This window comes from Mesoplodon densirostris, chromosome 6 (genome assembly GCF_025265405.1).
Source record: "Mesoplodon densirostris isolate mMesDen1 chromosome 6, mMesDen1 primary haplotype, whole genome shotgun sequence".
NCBI classification, from domain to species: Eukaryota; Metazoa; Chordata; class Mammalia; order Artiodactyla; family Ziphiidae; genus Mesoplodon; species Mesoplodon densirostris.
In genome coordinates this window covers 25,070,997-25,085,121 of record NC_082666.1, presented here as the reverse complement: position 1 = coordinate 25,085,121, position 14,125 = coordinate 25,070,997, and the positions used below count along the sequence as shown (strand labels likewise).

Here is a 14,125-nt window from a genome sequence, read left to right as displayed (position 1 = left end):
GACAACTAAGCCTGTGCCACAACTAATGAGCCTGGGTACTCTAGAGCCCGTGCACCGCAACTAAGGCCTGATACAGCAAATAAATAAATAAACATTAAAAAAAAATAAAAAGAATCCGCCTGCCAATGCAGGGGACATGGGTTTGAGCCCTGGTCCAGGAAGATCTCACATGCCGTGGAGCAACTAAGCCCATGTGCCACAACTGCTTAGCCTGTGCTCTAGAGCCCACGAGCCACAACTACTGAGCCCACACGCCACAACTATTGAAGCCCATGCGCCTAGAGCCCGTGCTCCACAACAAGAGAGGCCAACGCAATGAGAAGCCCGCGCATCGCAATGAAGAGCAGACCCTGCTCGCTGCAACTAGAGAAAGCCCGCGGGCAGCAACGAAAACCCAACGCATCCAAAAATAAATAAATAAATAGATAGATAGATAGATAAATAAATCTATTATTTAAAAAAAAGAAAGAAATTAGTTGCATTTCTTTACACTAACAATGAACTATCAGAAAGGGAATGCAAACAAACAATTCCTTTTTAAATCACAGTAAAAAAAAAAAAAAAGAATACTTAGGAATAAACCTCACCAATGATTTGAAAAACTTATATGCTGAGAATTACAAAACATTGATAAAGGAAACTGAAGATGATTCAAAGAGATATCCCACGCTCTTGGATTGGAAGAATTAATATTATTAAAATGGTCATACCACCCAAAGCAATCTACAGATTTAAAGCAATCCCTATCAAATTATCCATGACATTTTTCACAGAACTAGAACAAATAATCCTAAAATTTATATGGAACCATAAAAGACCCAGAATTGCCAAAGTTATCCTGTGGAAGAAAAAAGGAAAAGCAAGAAGCATAACCCTCCCAGACTTCAGACAATACTACAAAGCTACAGTAATCAAAACAATGTGGTATTGGCACAAAAACAGACATATGGATCAACAGAACAGAATAGAGAGCCCAGAAATAAACCCACACACCTATGGGCAATTAATCTCAACCAAGGAAGCAAGAATATCCAATGGGGAAAAGACAGTCTCTACAGCAAGCAGTATTGGAAAAGTTGGACAGCTCCATGTAAATCAATGAAGTTAGAGCACACCCTTACACCATACACAAAAATAAACTCAAAATGGCTTAAAGACTTACATATAAGACATGACACCATAAAACTCCCAGAAGAGAACACAGGCAAAACATTCTCTGACATAAATCTGACCAATGTTTTCTTAGTTCAGTCTCCCAAGGCAATAGAAATAAAAGCAAAAAGAAACAAATGGGACCTAATCAAACTTACAAGTTTCTGTACAGCAAAGGAAACCATAAACAAAATGAAAATACAACCAATGGACTGTGAGAAAATATTTGCAAATGATGCAGCCAACAAGGGCTTAATTTCCAAAATATGCAAACAGCTCATACAACTCAATAACAAAAAAGCAAACAACCCAATCAAAAAATGGGCATAAGATCTAAATAGACATTTCTCCAAATAAGACATACAGATGGCCAAAAAATCACATGAAAAGATGATCATCAAAAATTATTAGAGGAATGCAAATCAAAACTACACTGAGGTACCACCTCACAGCAGTCAGAATGGCCATCATTAAAAAGTCTATAAATGATAAATGCTGGAGAAGGTGTGGAGAAAAAGGGACCCTCCTACACTGTTGGTGGGAATGTAAATTGGTGCAGCCATTATGGAAAACAGTATGAAGATTCCTCAAAACTAAAAATAGAGTTGCCGGGCTTCCCTGGTGGCGCAGTGGTTGAGAGGCCCCCTGCCGATGCCAGGGGACATGGGTTCGTGCCCTGGTCCGGGAAGATCCCACATGCCGCGGAGCGGCTGGGCCCGTGAGCCATGGCCTCTGAGCCTGCGAATCCGGAGCCTGTGCTCTGCAACGGGAGAGGCCACAACAGTGAGAGGCCCGTGTACAGCAAAAAAAAAAAAAAATAGAGTTGCCATATGATTCAGCAATCCCACTCCTGGGCATATACCTGGACAAAACTATAATTCGATTATGGTTACACGCAAAAGAATTAAATTGGACTACTTTCCCACACCATGAATAAAAATAAATTCAAAATGGATTAAAGACTTAAATGTAAGACCTGAAACCTTAAAACTTCTAAAAGAAAACATAGGCAGTATGCTCTTTGACATCAGTCTTGGTAATATTTTTTTTGGATGTCTCCTTAGGCAAGGGAAACAAAAGCAAAGAAATAAACAAACGGGACTACATCAAACCAAAAAGCCGTTGCACAGTGAAGGAAACTATCAACAAAACAAAAAGGCTGCCTACTGAATGAGAGAAAATACTTGCAAACAATTTATATGATAAGGGGTTAATATCCAAAATACACAAAGAACTCATGACTCAACATCAAAAAAACAACCCAATTAAAAAATGGGCAGAAGATGTAAACAGACATTTTTCCAAAGACAAACAGATGGCCAACAAGTATATGAAAAGATACTCAATATCACTAATCATCAGGGAAATGCAAATCAAAACCACAATGAGATATCACCTCACAGCCATCAGAATGGCTATTATCAACAAGATAACAAATAACAAGTGTTGGTGAGGATGTGGAGAAAAGAGAACCCTCATGCACTGTTGGTGGGAATGTAAACTGGTACAGCCACTATGGAAAACAGTATGGAGATTCCTCAGAAAATCAAAAATTGAACTACCATACAATCCAGCAAACACTAATTTGAAAAGATACATGCACCCCTATGTTCAAAGCAGCATTATTTACAATAGCCAAGATTTGAAAGCAGCCTAAGCGCCCATCAATAGATGAATGGAAAAAGAAGATGTGGCATATATACACAATGGAATATTACTCGGCCATAAAAAAGAATGAAATCTTGCCATATGTGACAACACGGATGGACCTAGAGGGCATTATGCTAAGTGAAAAAAAATTAGACTGAGAAAGGCAAATACTGTATAATTTCACTTATACGTGGAATCTAAAAAAACAAAATAGGGACTTCCCTGGCAGTCCAGTGGTTAAGACTCCATGCTTCCACTGCAGGAGGCATGGGTTCGATCCCTGTCATGGAACTAAGATCCCGCATACCACGCAGTGCAGCCAAAAAAATAAAAAATAAAATAAACAAATGAACAAACGTAACAAAACAGAAACAGGGTCAGAGATACAGAGAACAAACAGGTGGTTGCCAGAGAGGAGGGGGTTGGGGGGAGGAGAGAAACAGGTGAGGGACATTAAGAGGTACAAACTTCCAGCTGCAAAACAAATGAGTCACCAGTATGAAATGTACAGTGTGAGAGATATAGTCAATAATTATTTAATATCTTTGTATGGTAACAGAGTGTAAATAGATTTATTGCAGTGATCATTTTGCAATGTATAAAAATATCGAATCACTATGCTGTGCACCAGGAACTAACAGTGTTGTAGGTCAATTATACTTCAAAAATAAACCATCACACAAACAAACTCATAAAAAAAAGAGATTAGATTTGTGGTTGCCAGAGGTGAGGTATAGGGGGGGATTAGATAAAGGCAAAAGGTACAAACTTCCAGTTATAAGATAAATAAGTACTGGGGATAAAATGTACATGATAAAGATAATTAACACTGCTGTATGTTATATATGAAAATTGAGAGAGTAAATCCTAAGAGTCCTCATCACAAGGAAAAAATATTTGTATCTACATGAGATAATGGATGTTCATTAAACTTACTGTAATAATCATTTCATGATGTATCTAATTCAAATCATTATGCTGTACACCTTAAACTTATACAGTGCTGTATGTCAATTATATCTCAATAAAGCTGGGAGAACAAAATAATAAAATAAAATAATGTATTTGAAAATAAAATGTATCAAATAAACATTAACTCTTTGGGCTTACTATCAGTTGAAAATGATATTACTCAAAAATAAATGTTAGAAATTATATGATGTTTTCCTGACCAGAAAACCTAAAATTTTTAAAACATATTTTAAGTAAGACTGTACTCCTTCCTTAATAAGAGAAAACTGAAAATTGTTCCATAGTAAGAGAAGTAAAAAACTCAACAATGAAGGTAACTCCAAATAACTTAAGGCATAATGTTCATTACTGCATGTAACAGACCTTTATATTGAACACAGTACATGGTTTTGTTGATAGAAAATTCGTTTCTCTTGCCTTCACTAAATAAATGGGTTAAAGGATAATGTAAAATATATTGGTTTTAAAGATGTCAAATTATTAACCTGCCTGTTTGGGATATATTGTCGGGGGAAGGGGGTATTACTTGGTACCTCTTTTAAGCCCTTTAGCAAAAGAGCCTGGGGGATGCCCAATATACGCAAGGACAGTACACCACAAAGGCCACAAGGTGTCGCTGACAACCTCTAGCTTTGCAGCTGACACTATCCTCCAAGGGGAAGGAGGGGAAGGTTGAGGGATGTTGACTATACTTTGATGTAATGACCAGAAGTATGTCCATTAGAATATACAACAATTAACGCATCTAGAGTAACAGAAGTTTCCCTGTAATGTCCCTAAACCTAAAACTTAGATCTTTTCCCCCTCCTTCATCTTCTTTTCCCTTGGAGCGATTCTGAGGGTTCTGTTTTGTTTTGTTTTTTGTTTTTTTGCAGCTTGTGGGATCCTAGTTCCCCGACCAGGGATGAAATTCGTGCCCCCTTCAGTGGAAGCGCGGAGTCCCAACCACTGGACCACCATGGAATTCCCACTCTGAGCATGTTAATATTACTACAGATTAGGGATACCAACCCCAAAATTTTTCATCATTACCTTTTAGTCTTCACAAACATTCAGTGGGATGCCCTGGGGAGGAATTATGGTCCCTATTTTACAGATGAGAAGACCAAAGCCCAGAAAGGTTGTAATGGGCCAATGAAAATTCCAGTGGCCATGTTTCCTGATACCCACCAGCCCAGCTGGGGCCTGTACGCCCTGCCTCTCCCCCATCCCTCAGCCTGGAGGTGGCTGGGAGTAGGGTTTGACTATTTTGCTTTTTGGAAATTAACATTAAATATTTTGTATTAAACTGATATGAATTTGTAGCTATTTATGTTTATAAAATAAAGCTTCAGAGAGTTTTCATGGGTGCTCTAAGCCATTATGGGCTGTGCCTGGGATGGGTTTCCAAGGAAGCTCACTCTGTTAGGGAAGTGTATTAGGTTTGCTAGGGTTGCCCTAACAAAACACAGCGCTTTAACAACAGAAATCAATTTTCTCACAATTCTGGAGGTTAGAAATCCAAGATCAAGGTGTCAACAGGGCTGGTTTCTTTTGAGGCCACTCTCCTTGGTTTGTAGATGGCTGTCTTCCCTGTGTCTTCACATGGTCTTCCCTGTGTGTGTGTGTGTGTGTGTCCTAATCTCCTCTACTTATAAAGACACAAGTCAAATTGGAGTAGGGCCCACCTTATGACCTCATTTCACCTTTTTAACATCTTTATTGGATTATAAAAAAATATGGAACACTTCACAGATTTGCATGTCATTCTTGCACAGGGGCCATGCTAATCTTCTCTGTATCATTCCAATTTTAGTATATGTGCTGCTGAAGCAAGCACTCATTTCACCTTAATTACCTCTTTAAAGGCCCTATCTCCAAATACAGTCATGTTCTGAGATACTGGGGGTTGGGACTTCAACATATGAATTTAAGGGAGATACAATTCAACCCGTAACAGGGTGAAAAAGTTGAAAAACCTGCAATATCCCTTCCAACTCTTTACCCACAAGAATGACGGTGTTCTAGTTTGCGTCCCAACATCACAGTTAATCATTGGTGCTAGAATTCTGATACTGGAGTCCATATGACACCAGTGACTAAGCACTCAGGCTGGATTTTGATATGCACAGCTTTTATTGTCTTCCAGCCTCCTGCACCGAATACTTTATAATGGCAGCTTCTATTTCCCCTTTTACCCAATAGTTATTTAGAAAATTTGTTGTTTTTATTTCTAAGGGTTAGTTTGGTTGTTAACTTTTTTTTATTATTTTCAAATATTAATGACAAGGTACTTCTGGCACAAAATCTTTTTGGAAACCAAAGATGTCTTTTTGACATGGAACATAATATAAAAAGACTAAGTAATCCCTATTTAATTGACCCTACCTTATCATAGCATTCTGATCTCTGTATCTTTGTTTTCTGTGGCTGTTTTCTAGCAAATCTCACAAAGGCTAAAAATGGTATGTTAAAATCTCCAATTGCAATTACAGTATTTCCGAGTTGTCAATGGTGTGAATTCTACTATATAATCTTCCATCCTCTTTATGGTTTACTGCCTTTTGCCTCGAGATCTACTTTATTGTTTTAATTATAGTTAATGTTTACTGAGCATTTACTGTGCCCCACACTCTGTGCTTACAGCTTCACACAAATTACTTTAATTACCAAAATAACTCTAGGGATATTGATAGAAGTGTATTCAGGTTTTATGAAGATTGGAATTTATATAGTATTGAAGGTTTCCTTAGAAAAAAACACAATTATGAACACAAAGTTAGACACGAAGATGGATGCTTATTCAGAATAAGAAAATAAATATAACAAATTGAGCAGCCCCTGCAGGTGAGCTTAAGCTTCATTAACTTCACCTAAATCTGCCTCCAGAGACAGATGTTCTCCTTAGTTCCATGTTTATAGATGAGAAGACTGAGACCTTGGTCGTGTAAATCACTCAAGATTGCAGTTGCTGGAAATGGACTGCAGGGCCCTCACCTTTATCCACTGCCTCTCACTGCTATCACTGAGAGTGGACCAGTGTCACATATCAACTTGTTATGATTTCAAATCCATGTTTGGAAAGCTTGTTTTATACAAGTTGGTTGTGGTTTGAACTTGCTGTGAATAACTTCTTTTTGATGAAATTGTTTTGACGTTGGATATTAGGACTTTCTGACAGAGCTTTTGCACCTGGAGTAGACAGGAGCATTACATCATTGCTACCAAGGTAATGGCAGTGGTATCCATCACATGATGGACTTTTAAATGATAAAAACCAAGAGGTTTGATCAGCAAGTCTAGGGTGTTCCATCTGGGCAAGGCTACTCTTTGCTGATCCAAATAGTTCTGCGAAGCTCTTGAGACGCTTGCTCCTAACCCCAGCCAGGCTACTCGTGGTCAGCAGTGGTGCTACACTGTGCTGCAGTCTCAGGAAGAGAAGAGATATCCGTTCCTGCCCTGGCAATACTAGTCCTCACAGGCAGTGGCGCAAGCCATGGGAGGGTCCCTGGAGTAACAACCTCTGGAGCAACCTTTGCCAACACTGGTACTGGGACCTAAGCCAGCAGCTGATACCCGACTTTTAGTTGGAAGGAATGAATCTACCGGGAACCAACTCATAGAAGGGTATACGTGAACTAAATTTGGACTTTATTGCTTTCATTCCCCCCTCTGCCTGGAACAACAGTATAAATTAATATATCATTGATTTTGTTATAGAAAATTCAGTCCTTGTCCCCAACGTCGAATAATAATAACAGGGGCAAGGTTTTGAGGATAAAGAAAAGAGAAATTTATTGATATACCAGCAAATGAGGAGGGTAGCAGACTAACATCTTGAAAACTGCTGTCCTACCTTCTGGGGAGAAAGCAGGCATATTTAAAGGAAAATCTTGGGGCTGGGGTTAAGAGGAACAAACAAAAACAGCAAGAATGCCTGCCCACATTAATCAGTAACAAAGAATGTAAGTTTTAGTTCCCAGCAACGGAGGTAGAAGACAGGAAAAACAGTTTCACTTAGAAATCATTCATCAGGGATTTCCCTGGTGGCGCAGTGGCTGGAAATCTGCCTGACAATGCAGGGGACACAGCCTCAAGCCCGGGTCCGGGAGGATCCCACATGCCACGGAGCAACTAGGCCCATGCACCACAACTACTGAGCCTGTGCTCTAGAGCCCGCGAGCTACAACTACTGAGCCCGTGTGCCACAACTACTGAAGTCCACACGCCTAGAGCCCCCGCTTGTCGCAACTAGAGAAAGCCCACATGCAGCAACAAAGACCCAATGCAGCCAAAAATAAAATAAAAATAAATTTAAAAAAAAATTAAATCATGCATCAAACCGTTTTAGCCTTGTGGCCCTGTCAGTTATAACCTTCCACATCTACGGGAGTGAGGGCAACGAAGTCATCTGGCTACTTCCTGCTGAACAGGGGCAATGTTAAAATTCAGGAGGATTAGAGGAGAGAAAGTTCTGGACTTTCACTTTAAAGAATTCTCTTGTCCCAAAAGATGCTCTAGAATCCTGCAATATACGCAGAGAGGCTTTTTCTTTTTTCTTTCTGGCTTGACATCACCTCTTCTTGTAATAGCACCTTGAGGCCATAAGGTTGCAGTTGGCAATCAGGTTCTCAGTAGTACAGAAATGTGTCTGAAACCACGTTCAGAATGGCCATCCAGCTCTATTTTGGATGCCTGAACCAGTTACTCTACTTTGATTTTTAAATGTATTCTTTTTCTTACCAGTTAAAGCAGACATACAATGCATGTCTCTGACAGGTCACAAACAGGCTGTTCTAGTCTAAGTTAAATCATGTAAAAGCCAGAATAACTTCGCCATACCTCAATATGTGAAAATTTCTTCTATAATTTCCCCTTTTTGTTTGCGAATCTTTCGATAGAAAGCACTGATGATCAAAATATTTGTCACTGGATGCCAGGGTGGTTGTTGCCAGCCCTAGGTCCACCATGCCCCTCAGTGCTAGGCCTACTCTGTGTGTGTGTGTGTGTGTGTGTGTGTGTGTGTGTGTGTGCGTGTGTGCGCGTGCGCCTAATTATCCACATTGGAGGAAAACTAATCAAACACAGTGAACAAGCTCAGACATATGCTAACGAAGAAACGTTTTATAGGCTCTACACTTTATCAGTTATACCACATTGTCATTCGAACATTGTATATGTGCTTTTAGCAGTATACTCAAAGCAAGCAGTGACACATGTCATGAATAGTTATACTCTTGACGACAACTTCACTAAAGAATTTTCTCTCCATCCTGAACACTGGAGTTAAAAGTATGGTTAGAAGTAAAACAATAACTTTCCATTTTTTTTTTTTTTTTTTTTTTTTGGCGGTATGCGGGCCTCTCACTGTTGTGGCCTCCCCCGTTGCGGAGCACAGGCTCCGGACTAACTTTCCATTTTGATAGGAAGACAAACATTTGGTAAACAGTTCAATTAAAGTAGTTGGATGGGGACTTCCATGGTGGTCCAGTGGTTAAGAATCCGCCTTCCAATGCAGGGGATGAGGGTTTGATCCCTGGTCGGGGAACTATGATCCCACCTGCTGTGGGGCAAGTAAGCCCATGCGCTGCAACTACTGAACCCGCGTGCCACAACTAGAGAGAAACCTGCACGCCACAACCAGAGAAGCCTGCATGCCACAACGAAGAACCCACACACCACAACAAAAAGATCCTGCATGCCACACTAAGACCCAATGCAGCCAAAAATAAATAAATAAATAAATAAATAAATAAATAAATATTTAAAAAAAAATAATAAATAAATCAGTTGGATGGTTCTTACAGGCCTGGTCCAGATTTTTGAGTCAGCTGCCTACCACTACTGTTATCTTCTTCTCATCCTGGTATGGGTGTCATTTGTGGTCAGCAGTCTTTTCTATAGACAGTCCAATGCAGAGGCCCTTCTTAAGTGGAAAACATGAGGAGTCAATTTCCTTCAGGGACTTCCCTGGTGGTCCAGTGGCTAAGACTCCATGCTACCAATGCAGGGGGCCCGGGTTTGATCCCTGGTCAGGGAAGTAGATCCCACATGCTGCAACTAAGAGTTCACATGCCGCAACTAAAGATCCTGCATGCCGCAACTAAAAGATGCCGCATGCCACAACTAAAGATTCTGCATGCTGCAACTAAAAGATCCTGCACGTCGCAATTAAAGATCCCACATGCCGCAACTAAAAGATCCCGCACGTCGCAATTAAAGATCTCACATGCCGCAACTAAAAGATCCCGCATGCCGCCACTAAAGATCCCGCATGCCACAACTAAAGATCCTGAATGCTGCAACAAAGATCCCACATGTCACAACCAAGACCCAGTGCAGCCAAATAAATAAATAACAGAGTCAATTTCTTTCAATTTTGCTGCACATACACTAGTTAAAAGAGTACCTGATAAGTAAGGGTCCTTTTGTCTACTTTGGAGACAGTCCTTTAAATGATGTCTTTTCCAGGGTGCATAACCTCCTAGTTGCAAGTCACAGGGCATCTGATCTTCATCCAAAGACAGATTACTGTGACTGGCTTTAGAAACAAGCTTAGAATATTGTTTTAATAATTAAATTAAACTTTACAATAATGTAACATAGTAACAAGGAGCCATCTTGGATGTGGAGAATAAATACAAAACCTGAGTAAATACAAAACTTCAATATCCAAAGGTATACTATTGAAACATAATTTTTCTCTCTAAATTATCCTCATTTCTACTAAATCTAGCCAAATTAACACATTACTGACCAGGGAATTTTTGCAGAAACTAACGCCCATGCCTGGCAATTTGTTATGTAAGTGAATATTGAAACACCTGCATCTGAGTAAAGTATCAGCAACTTTTTTTGCACTTAATGTATTTATTTGAAACTTTGTATACGTCTTACTAAAGCATTCTAATATTTCGTTAGAGTGTGACAGGCAGTATAGCAGGCACCTCTGTGCAGGGGAACAGAACATCTATTACAAATATACCGTGTTTCATTGAGCTTTCCCCTGGAAGAGCAGACTCTACACTTCCCAGCAGCATTTTTTTTTAGTCCTGTGGGTATTATTTCCTCTAAAATATGTTCTTTTATTTCATCTGATAGTCGACAAGGTGGATCTGTGCAGGGGGCTTGAAGGACCAGGTGCGGGACTACCACTACATTCACCAGAATGGTCAATCACCCATTCTCTAACTACTGCTAACAAAAACTGCTTGTAAGTCATTTTATTTTGTGCAATAAGGCTACAATAAATTTTAAACGCATTGAATAAACCGCAATTACTCAAATAGAAACCCACTTTCTTAAACCATTTTTGAGTTTTCTGGAGGATACTGAAGTTTGCCAGATACTGATTGGGCCGATCAACTCCTTTCATATATTTATTATACTCTTATATACAAGTGGGCTTAGTTATCTGATGGCCAGTCCTCCTGCATTCCTTTCCTGTAGATGCTATGGAGGTGTCTTGAATAGTTGTCACCATGAGGACTAGCCTCTTGTCTTTCCATATAAGAAGAATCACTTCTCCCTTCTGTAAGAATGTCATTTCTCCCCTCTGTAGATTTTTAGATTTCTCCTTTAATTGGTTTAGTAGACCACGATTCTCTCTTACTTCAGATGTGAACACACTATTGTAATAACTGTCTTGGTAAATATGGTGCCATGAACCAAGATAAGGTTGTAGGACCAACAATATTGTTTCTTGCAGTTTCTTTCCTTTACCCATGTAAATCTCAAGGCTGCATATATATCCAGTTTCACTTTCGCTAACCATCCTGACCGAAATCCATATTTTGTAAGTTTTCCAGGATTACAGGTTTTGAATCTGAGTTGTCCTCTCCACCTTATCATTGCCTCATCAAGTGATAGCTCTTGTTTGGGTACATAGAACAATTGAAATTTTGGCAGAAAATAATCCAAGAGGTTTAACTTTTGAAATTCTGTCTGCAGGAAGTGGAGTTTCTGAGTTATCGTTAAAGTGAAGAAATGTCATTATTTGTTCAAACCTTCTTCTCGTCATAATCTTTGGAAAGATAGGTGTTTCAAGTAAGAGATCAGTCGACCAATGTTCTTCCCAGTGTGACTTTTTTTTTCAGAATTAAATTTTATTTCACTTTGATAGAAACCGTGAAAAAGATTTACATTTTCCCACGTTACAGCACAACATGTCAACGGAATATTTTTTGCCATAAATTAGATCTTGTTGATTTGTGTAAATGAAACAACAGTTTATATTCTTCAAGATAAAAGCAAAATGACTTAGTAAATGATTAAGACTGTAAATCCAGACATAAACGTATGGCTTCATTATTAACATCCTATACTGTCCATACGAAATCATTTCCATCATCAAGTAGCACCCATTTATAAAAATGCATTCCTAACGGTGTTCTAGTCAGTTGGAATACAGCAGAAAAATTAACAGTTCAGAAATATGAGGTGTACATTTTTGCTACATATTAAACTGGGTGGTAACTACGCCGTATGTATTGAGTTCTGACTAACTTTTATTACCCATAAACTTGCGTTCAAATAATGTTAACCAATAATCTGAAAAATCTATTTAAAATCAAATAATTGCTACTTTTATGTTTGCAAAGAAACTCTCTGACTACAGTGAAAATTTCAAATAAGTCCATTGGGAGAAAAAAGTAAAGCAAATTTTTTGAATGGACTGTTCATTTCCTACAGCAGTTGGTTTCAAACGTGCAAAATAAGTAAACTAAAACTCTATGCTACGAGGAGAATCATCTTAGAGCAAATCATCTTAGAAATTACAATTTGTAAGATCAGTAAATATTTCAGAACATACTAGAATATGACCTAATTATTCTTTCAGTTAATTACAGAAAAATACAACCATAGAATTATTCTCGTTACCTGGACTGAAGATTCAAGTAACTCTGCCGGCCTAAACGGTAGACAAAGGTCCAGTTTAAGAAGTAGTGTAGAGGGCTTCCCTGGTGGCGCAGTGGTTGAGAGTCCGCCTGCCGATGCAGGGGACACGAGTTTGTGCCTCGGTCTGGGAAGATCCCACATGCCACGGAGCGGCTGGGCCCGTGAGCCATGGCCGCTGAGCCTGCGCGTCCGGAGCCTGTGCTCTGCAACGGGAGAGGCCACAACAGTGAGAGGCCCGCGTACCGCAAAAAAAAAAAAAAAAAAAGGAGTAGTGTAGAAACTTTGAAGGGATGTCTGGTTTCTTTCTACAAGTATAAATATGTTTTCAATGCCATCATGTCTGTGATTCAGAATGTCAAATTACAGCACGTATTGATAGCAGATGTCTATGGCAAGTAGGCAATATTTGGTCCGTTATGAAGGATGAAAAAGAAGAAAGAACACATTTCTTTTCTAGAGAGGAAAAAAGAATATTAAATAGAAATTATATTCAGGAAAGAAAAACCTGGTCCCCGAAATAAAAGGGCCATTAATTGAAGACAGCAATATTACTCTTTATTGACACTTAGAAGCATTATCCCTACTATTAGGAATAATGTAATAACACCTTATTCTTATTATGTATTATAATCATTAAGTACGTATGAACACATATATAAAAATACACGGACTTCCCTGGTGGCGCAGTGGTTAAGAATCCACCTGCCAATGCAGGGGACACGGGTTCAAGCCCTGGTCCGGGAAGATCCCACATGCCGTGGAGCAACTAAGCCCGTGCACCACAACTACTAAGCCTGCACTCTAGAGCCCGCGAGTCACAACTACTGAGCCCTCACACCACAGCTACTGAAATTCACACACCTAGAGCCCAAGCTCCGCAACAAGAGAAGCCACCTCAGTGAGAAGCCTGCGCGCCACAACGAAGAGTAGCCCCGGCTCACTGCAACTAGAGAAAGCCCGCGTGCAGCAACAAAGACCCAACGCAGCCGAAATTAAATAAATTAATTAATTTAAAAAATATATATATATACAGATAACTGCATGGTGACTAAGTAATCTGGGAATAAGTCCAGAGTCTAAGTCACAGCATGCATAAACTGTTTATGTCTTAACTGCTCACTTATACCTGAACAAGTTTTCATTAAGCATACTAATAATTTTCAAGGGATGTAATAAAAAATCTGGTTGCAGTATTTTATTATTTTGCTGAATTACATTTGGGAGAAAGAAGCTAGCTGCTTCACCTATTTTAATACTAATATATTCTGAATCATGTTATACAAATACATACATAGAAACTTAAAAGATCATAAATTTTCCACGAGGAGATTTATTTAGTCTGTGTCATGGTGTGTATTTGCAAAACATTTTAACACTGCAAACATTAGAGGTTTCAAGATCGGACAAAGGAAAAAGTTTATACTCTACAATGATGATGCTGGTGTGTACTTCTCCACAAAGCCTCTTAGTAACA

The 14,125-nt window shown here is 39.2% G+C and overlaps 1 non-coding gene across 1 annotated transcript; it reads right to left on the bottom strand.

The window, feature by feature from the left end:
- Positions 1–5,486: 5,486 nt before the first annotated feature.
- On the bottom strand, positions 5,487–5,593 carry LOC132492844 (U6 spliceosomal RNA). Its single transcript, XR_009532899.1, has one exon. It is a non-coding gene; the product is annotated as a U6 spliceosomal RNA (small nuclear RNA).
- Between the last annotated feature and the right edge of the window lie 8,532 nt (positions 5,594–14,125).